General features: G+C 44.6%; 1 pseudogene; it reads right to left on the reverse strand.

Moving 5' to 3' along the window:
• Positions 1-5,836: 5,836 nt before the first annotated feature.
• LOC126994618 (ADP-ribosylation factor-like protein 4C) lies at positions 5,837-7,456 on the reverse strand (annotated as a pseudogene).
• Between the last annotated feature and the right edge of the window lie 1,944 nt (positions 7,457-9,400).

A 9,400-nucleotide genomic window follows, 5' to 3' on the forward strand; every position in this document is an offset into this window, starting at 1 on the left:
GATGGGGTTAGAAGTACGCCGAAAACATGCTTTTGGTGCATATATCTCTGGGCATTCAGAAGCCGAGGAAAATGACGAGGGAGTGAGAATGAGGTTATAGGCACATTTATCTCATTTTAGGCGCAAACAGCGAGTAAACACGTACAGAAAAGGTTAGAAATACGCCAAAACATCTTAGAGGAGCGTCTCTGGGCATTCAGCAGCCGAGGGAAATGACGAGGGAGGGAGATTGAGGTTATAGGCACATTTATCTCATTTTAGGCACAAGCAGCGAGTAAATACGGACGGAAAAGGTTGGAAATACGCCAAAAACATGCTTACGGTGCATCTCTGGGCATTCAGCAGCCGAGGAAAATGACCAGGGAGGGAAAATGAAGTTATAGGCACATTCATCTCATTTTAGGCACAAGCAGCGAGTAAATACGGACAGAAAAGGTTAGAAATACGCTAAGACATCCTAAAGGCGCTTCTCCGGGCATTCAACAGCCGAGGAAAATGACGGAGGAGGAGGGAAAATGAGGTTAGAGTAGGAGAAAGTGAGCAGGAGTGGAAGGAGGAGTGACCGACGATGGGGGACTTCCGTGAGAAAGTTTCTAAGATCTCTCAAAAGTTTACGGACACGCCTGGACCGCGCGGGACGAGACGACTGACCCATGGCTTGAAACTGAGCGATACTTAGTGAACGAGGTGACGGAGGAAGAGTTATGTGTGTTATTTAAGCGATTTCTCCACTAATGATGTTGTTATGCTAAGGAATGATTAGGAATACGTATACTTAGAAGGCCAGACGGAGCTAATATACTAAATACTCGATGCTTAGTGAATGAGGAGATATTTTATGTAGGGGGAAGAGTGTTATGTGAGTTATTTCAGCGGTTTCTTTACTAAAATGATGTTGTTATTCTAGGAATGATTAGGAATACGTATACTTAGAAGGGCAGATGGAGTTAATATACTAAATACTCGATACTTACTGAATGAGGAGATATTTTATAAAGGGGAAAGAGTGTTATGTGAGTTATTTCAGCGGTTTCTTCACTAATGATGTTGTTATGCTAAGGAGTGATTAGGAATACGTATACTTAGAAGGGCAGACGGAGCTAATCTACTAAATACTCGATATTTACTGAATGAGGAGATGTTTCATGAAGGGGAAAGAGTGTTATGAGAGTTATTTCAGCGGTTTCTTCACTAAAATGATGTTGTTATGCTAAGAATGATTATAAATATGTATACTTAGAAGGGCAGACGGCGCTAATCTACTAAATACTCGATACTTATTGAATGTGGAGATATTTTATGAAGGGGGAAGAGTGTTATGGGAGTTATTTCAGCGATTTCTCACCAACGATGCTGTTAACGCTATGAATGGTTAGGCATACGTATAATTAGAGAGACAACCTAGTTTGGAGTGTTCGGAAGTAATAATTAATGCACTCTACTAATGAATGAACTTAAGTAGGAAGGGAATTAGTGTTATTTTAGCGATTTCTCTATACTATTGATGTTATTATGATTTAAAGTGAACTGCGCATATTTAGAGGGACAGACCAGGTGTGACGATTCGGAGCCAACACAAACTTAATGAATGGGCTTAAACAGAAAGAACGGACTGGGTTATTTTAGCTATATCTCTACTAATGATGTTATGCTATGAATGATAAGGAATGAGTACTATAATTTGAAGGACAGACGGAACCGATAAACTTAATGCTTGATACTTATTGCATGGGCTGTTTTTTTTTTGTTTTTTTACGTCTCCGCCTATTGCGCCGGTAGGCTTGCTTGAGGAGCCTGGATGGTATTCGGCCCCAGCCCGTCATGGCGCAGGCAAGTGTTTATAGTGGCGCCATCTTCTCTGGGCTCATGCTGCCCCCCGGAACTCGTTCTTGATTCTTGGACGGTTTCCTCTAGAGTCCGGGTTGATGGGTGGTCTTCAGGACAGCATGTGTATAGGTAGTTTTAAGCCACTCGGCGGTAACTGAAAAATCCGAGGTGATAGCGTAGGGATTCGAACTTGTGTCGTCCATCACATGGTGAATGTGGGCCCAGCACGCTACCACTTCAGCCACCCAGTAGAAAGGTAGTTTGTGTTATCTTAGCGATTTGTCTACTAATGATGTTGTTACGCTAGATATGATTAAGAATGCATGTAATTAATTAGATGTTGTTATGCTAAAGAGTGATAAATAATGCGTATAATTAGAGGGACATACCAAGTTAGACGGTATACGAAGCCAATACTTAATATATACTCGATGCAGGTGAGTTAAAGTAGTTCCTCCCTTCTCCTTTGTTGTTTACTTGCAACAATAAACTATTAATCAATCATATTGATACTTAGAGGTTATATAAACCATGAGAGCGAGAAAATAAACAGAATAATATTGTTTTAAGTTTAATGATGCTTGGAAACTATGAAAGCCGTGTGAAAGAAATTAAATACACGAAATAACGATGGTAAACTCAGAGATACATAGAAAGCATCTTGGAACTATGTCAGAAATAAATAAATGATGTGAAATCCTGTTATAAAAAAATCTGGAAACTGTGTGAGAGAAGGAAGCTTGTAAATAAATAAAATAAATACAATATGAGGTTAAACTGAAAGAGACATAGACAGCACCTTGGAACTGTGTCAGAGATGAATGAATATTATGTGAAATTCATTTATAAAAAATAAAGAAACCGTGTGTAAGAGAGAAGCTTGTAAATAAATAAAATAAATACAATATGAGGTCCAACTGAAAGAGACATAGACAGCACCTTGGAATCGTGTCAGAGATAAATGAATATATGATGTGAAATTCAGTTATAAAAAAAAAAAAAATATGGAAGCCGTGTGTGAGAGAGAAGATTGTAAATAAATAAAATAAATACAATGTGAGGTTAAAGTGAAAGATACATAGAAAATACCTTGGAATTGTGGTAGAGATAAATGAATATATGATGCGAAATTCAGTTATAAAAAAAAAAACCGTGTGTGAGAGAGAAGCTTGTAAATAAAATAAATACAATATGATGCGAAATTCAGTTATGCTTACAAGGTCTGGGAGTTGTGTTAAGAGATAGAAAAATATGATATGGAATTAAGTTATAAAAAAGTCCTGGAAGCTAACTTGTAAAATGGATAATTATATGAACCAGCCGCCAGCGTGTCGCCCAACGTGAAATCAGCGACGCTTTCTCCAGTGCCGCGTGTGTGTGTGTTGGTGGGGCTGTGAGGAACGTTTCTGGCGGCTTTCTCCTGAGTAACCAACGTTTTGTGTGGGTGCTCTGTTTTGCTTTCCTTTTTTCTTCTTTTTGTTTTGATGTTTTTTGTTTGTTTTTGCTGTTTTGTTGTTTTGTTTTGTTTTTGCATTTGTTCTTGTTTTTCCTTTCTTTCTTGTTTTTTTTTTCTATTTTTTTTCTTCGTGCTACAACAACAACAACAACAACCACTACTACTACTACTACTACTACTACTGCTGCTACTACTTCTACTTTTTTTTTTTTTTACAACATAAATGATACCTCCACCCATGTTTATTTTCCCGACACATAATCATGGAGGGCTCCATAGCTTGGAGGTCATTAGCCCCAACTCTGTTCGCTAATGACTGTGGCATCCACCCATATCACTAATACTACCTGACACTAAATCACCTATCATCTATTACGTCTAGATTCCCCTTTCCTTCCCTACTCCAGTCACTCCCGACCCACCCTAATGTCACTCTCCACCACTGTGGCTTCATAGTCCATATTGGAGATGTTGGTGGCTTTTGGGCCAGAGTGTCTGGTGCCCCTGAGACATAGGATGGCCGACCTGAGCAGGGAGAACGAGAGGCAACACCTCATCCAGGCGACAACGTGGCTCCTTGGCTGATGCTTCTTTTCTGAGATTAGTTCCGCGAGGCGTGCGTAGAGGCATTGGGCCCTGGGACCCATCCCGCCGGATGTGGTGAAGACGAGGGGGGTGAAGCTGTCCTGATCCACATGTTGGATTCTTTCACCGTATGCCCTTGTCTTCTCCTGCTCGTTCCTGTGGTGGGCGGCTTGCAGGGGCAGCTCACGGTGACAGGCAGCCATCGGGTCGAATATGCGGATGTCCATGAACGCCCGCTGTCCGCGCACCCAGAGTCCGCGGGCACTTACATCAACCCGTGCCTCCTGTGAGGTATTGGCTGTCCTGTACCGAAGGTGTTCGCCGTCCAGGGGAAGCAGTGCCGGCTCGGTAGTGACGTCTTGGCATACCTCTCCGAGCATGCTGGCTGTCAGATCCCTCACTTCATCGTGTCGAATACAGACAAAGCCTCCTTTTTTACATGTCATGGTGTGGGTGACATCATTTGGTGATCCACATGCACAGAGATCAGGCAGTCCCTCAATCGGCCAGCCATATCTCAGAGCAATGGCGTCGACAAATTCTTGTTTGTTGAGGCTGAAGCCTTTTGCTCTGATTGGTAATGACGTTAGCCAATTAGAGGCGCCTGCCTCCTGTGCTGTGTGTATTTTTCTACCCATTTCTGTGGACAGGTGGTGTGTAAGACGGTCCAGCTCGTCTTTTTGGGCCTGTTGCCTTTCTTCTGAGATTTTTCTTTTAATATCTCTTATTTCTGTTTGGTCTATCTCGCCCTCTGCCTCCTGAGCGATGATCCTGTTGATGAGTGACCTGGTAAGGCTGATGGAGTTTTGGTTCTCCTTATCTGCCAGCTTCTCAGGGTTGGTGATCCCCATCCCACCCAGTCTTGGGGGACTACTTCTACTACTACTATTACAACAACAACAGTAACAACTACATCTATTATCACTTCAACTACTACTTCAACTACTACTACTACTACTACTACTACTACTACCACCACCACCACATCACCTGTTTGCGTGTTACTTTACCAAGAGGGTCAATAGATGTTTTGAAGCTCTCTGAATCCTCTCTGTTCGGTTGTTTTGGTGGGGACAGCGGGGGTCATAAAGGGTCACGAGCGGTCAGAGGTCACGGTCACGGTAAACAAGAGGTCAGGTCAGGTCAGGGAGGGTCAGGAGGCATAGCAGGTCACGCGGTTAGTTTTAATATACTGCTCTTTGTAATGTTGTTTACGTTCACTTTCTCCGTCTGTGTTTTTTTTCCTCTTATTTTTACTGGTTCTTGTTCTTCCTCCTGTTCTTGATCTGCTGGTTCTTCTAGTTATTCGTGTTCTTGATCTTTTTTCTAGTTCTTAATCTGGTTCTTCCTTTCTACTCGTATTTTTTATGGTGCTGTTGTTCTTCTTTTTCTCGTTTTTTTTCCGTGCCTGGTTTTGTCCTATAATGATGAAAGGAGAATTAGTTTCTGTGCGCGTCCAACGTAGATCGATAGAAGAGTGGCAAAGATAATAATACTTCCACATAGTTTCAACAGTATAACAAAATATATTTCCTACATCTTTATAAATACGGCTATTTACATATACATTTGTCTCAAGGGATGCGCGTACGTATAATACAGTTGTACTACATGTAACACTGACCAGAGCCTGTGTGTGTGTGTGTGTGTGTGTGTGTGTGTGTGTGTGTGTGTGTAATTCACCAAGGCCTGATCACGAGTTGGACTCGCTTTCGCCAGCAGGTACCCTCCCGACACGAGCAAGTGCATGCTCATTATCGTCGATCTCTGGGTACTGCCAGGACCTCACACACCACACACCCCATCCCCCTTGCTCAAGGGGGGACAGTAACCACTCCTAGTCAACGGAAAGAATCCGGCCTGAGCGGGACTCGAACCGCCGCCTGTTTGGCCATGAAGCCTTGCTGCGCGTCGCTCTAACCGACTGAGCTACCGGAGCGGTGTGTGTGTGTGTGTGTGTGTGTGTGTGTGTGTGTGTGTGTGTGTGTGTGTGTGTGTGTGTAATGGTTTGATCACACAATAGTCTCACGATTGCCAACTATTACTTTTCCCGGATGAGCGACTCACAAGTGACGGATCTCTGGGTACGGGCTACGTGCTTGTGTATGTGTGACGTTTCTGGCTATTGCACAATAAATATTATAAATACACCCCTTCAAACACTGCATGCACGCTTCACACACACACACACACACACACACACACACACACACACACACATACACACACATTATCACATATGTCAGCCACCAGTGGCACTCAGTTGTCTGTAGTTCCCCGCCTGTCCCCATACGAGTACTCGGGCTCTATCGCCTCACGCCTCGGGGGTCCAGGGGTTTGGTGCGGGGCTGGGCAGGGATAAACTGAAGGAGGTGGGGGCGGCGGGGAGCATAGGGTGACCCACAAGTCAGCCCCGTGAGAGCGTGTCTTGTGCCTTGAGGAGGAGGCGGCGCAGGAGGTCCATGGCCTCGGGCAGACCCTCGCCGGTGACGGCACAGGCGGGTGCATGGCCCCAGGGCTGGGCGGGCGTCAGGTCGTGCAGGCCGAGGGCGTCAGCCATGGCGGCGGGCGTCCTGGCCCCCGGGAGATCCTGTTTGTTGGCCAGCACCAGCAGCGGCCGTGAGCGGCGCAGCGCGGCGCTCTGTGCCGCTTGCCGGCGCACCAGGACGTGCAACTCGTGGCGCGCATCCTCCAGCCGCTCCTCGCCGCTGCTGGCATCCACCACGAACAGCACGCGCGGCGCGCCAAAGGGGTCGCACGCGCTCAGCACCGCCACGTCCCATGCCACCCAGGAGCAGCCGCCGCCCCGCAAACATTCGCAGTTGAAGCCGACGGTGGGCACGGTGTTCACGTAGTGGCCGTACTTGAGCCGCAGCAGCGCCGTGGTCTTGCCCGACGAGTCGAGGCCCACGAGCACCAGTGTGGGCGGCCCAACAGCTGCATGTGTGGCGAGGCGCGGCGCGGCGGTGAGCGCACTGCCCGTGTCCACCTGCCAACCCGCACACAGCCACACTGGCCTGGCCGGCCGCCGCATGCCGCACGCGTGCCGCCACTCTGACATTCATCCTGGCCACCTTCCTCCTCCTCCTCCTCCTCCCCCTCCTCCTCCTCCTCCTCCTCCTCCTCCTTTTCCTCAGCCATTCGTCTGAGTAGCCAGAGTGCCCTGTAAGTGGCCTACAAAGTACCCCTGTGAGTTGCTACGTAGCATTCTACAGTAGGCAACACAGTTGATACAGTGCAGCCTTCTGAGTAGTAGCCTAAAACAGTCCACTGCTCAGCTGGAGTAGCAGACAGCGTTGGGCACTCTACGGAGTACACTACTCAACAGTCACAGAGTAGACGCTGCAACGTGTTGGAGGCGGCAGTGTGTCCAGCAGTGGTGGGCACCGCTAACCAGAAAGTCAGCTTCGCTAACTGGTGATCCACTGACTATAATATTAACTTCGCATATGCTAAACCGCTAAACCGATAAAGAAATTAGTAGAAGCTAACGCTAACCGCTAACCGCTATTTTACTGTATATGGATTTATCTTCGGTTTAGTATTTTGGCTCTAAAATCCTTAAAAACAGACCTAGTGACCTGAAATTTCAATGAGTTGTAGCTTAGACAATAGATTTCACTAATAAGCGTCCAGTTACCCTATTTTAATGATTAATTTACCCAAAAGTGGAAGCCCTGGAATTATTGCGCCATGTGGCTCAGCTGGTGCTGTGTCTGCCCACAAACCTGTATGATTTTTTTAGTGGACTTAAAGTTGGCGGACGAGAAACTATATTCAGCGGAAGCTAATTGGTTCACTAACACTTTACAAAGTTAACAAAAAATCTAATCACCTAATGAAAAAACTTGCCTCGCTAATCAGCGGCTAGTGGGTTAGACGAACCGTGGCCAGCACTGCATATCACACGACATTACCTGGAAACATATCACACGACATTACCTGGAAACATATCACACGACATTACCTGGAAACATATCACACGACATTACCTGGAAACATATCACACGACATTACCTGGAAACATATCACACGACATTACCTGGAAACATATCACACAACATTACCTGGAAACATATCACACGACATTACCTGGAAACATATAACACGACATTACCTGGAAACATATCACACAACATTACCTGGAAACATATCACACGACATTACCTGGAAACATATCACACAACATTACCTGGAAACATATCACACGACATTACCTGGAAACATATCACACGACATTACCTGGAAACATATCACACAACATTACCTGGAAACATATCACACAACATTACCTGGAAACATATCACACGACATTACCTGGAAACATATCACACGACATTACCTGGAAACATATCACACAACATTACCTGGAAACATATCACACAACATTACCTGGAAACATATCACACAACATTACCTGGAAACATATCACACAACATTACCTGGAAACATATCACACGACATTACCTGGAAACATATCACAACATTACCTGGAAACATATCACACGACATTACCTGGAAACATATCACACAACATTACCTGGAAACATATCACACGACATTACCTGGAAACATATCACACGACATTACCTGGAAACATATCACACGACATTACCTGGAAACATATCACACAACATTACCTGGAAACATATCACACGACATTACCTGGAAACATATCACACGACATTACCTGGAAACATATCACACGACATTACCTGGAAACATATCACACGACATTACCTGGAAACATATCACACGACATTACCTGGAAACATATCACACGACATTATGTGGAAACATATCACACAACATTACCTGGAAACATATCACACGACATTACCTGGAAACATATCACACGACATTACCTGGAAACATATCACACAACATTACCTGGAAACATATCACACGACATTACCTGGAAACATATCACACAACATTACCTGGAAACACATCACACAACATTACCTGGAAACATATCACACAACATTACCTGGAAACATATCACACAACATTACCTGGAAACATATCACACGACATTATGTGGAAACATATCACACAACATTACCTGGAAACATATCACACAACATTACCTGGAAACATATCACACAACATTACCTGGAAACATATCACACGACATTACCTGGAAACATATCACACGACATTACCTGGAAACATATCACACAACATTACCTGGAAACATATCACACAACATTACCTGGAAACATATCACACGACATTACCTGGAAACATATCACACGACATTACCTGGAAACATATCACACAACATTACCTGGAAACATATCACACGACATTACCTGGAAACATATCACACAACATTACCTGGAAACATATCACACGACATTACCTGGAAACATATCACACGACATTATGTGGAAACATATCACACGACATTACCTGGAAACATATCACACGACATTACCTGGAAACATATCACACGACATTACCTGGAAACATATCACACGACATTACCTGGAAACATATCACAACATTACCTGGAAACATATCACACGA

This window comes from Eriocheir sinensis, unplaced genomic scaffold (assembly GCF_024679095.1).
Source record: "Eriocheir sinensis breed Jianghai 21 unplaced genomic scaffold, ASM2467909v1 Scaffold833, whole genome shotgun sequence".
NCBI classification, from domain to species: Eukaryota; Metazoa; Arthropoda; class Malacostraca; order Decapoda; family Varunidae; genus Eriocheir; species Eriocheir sinensis.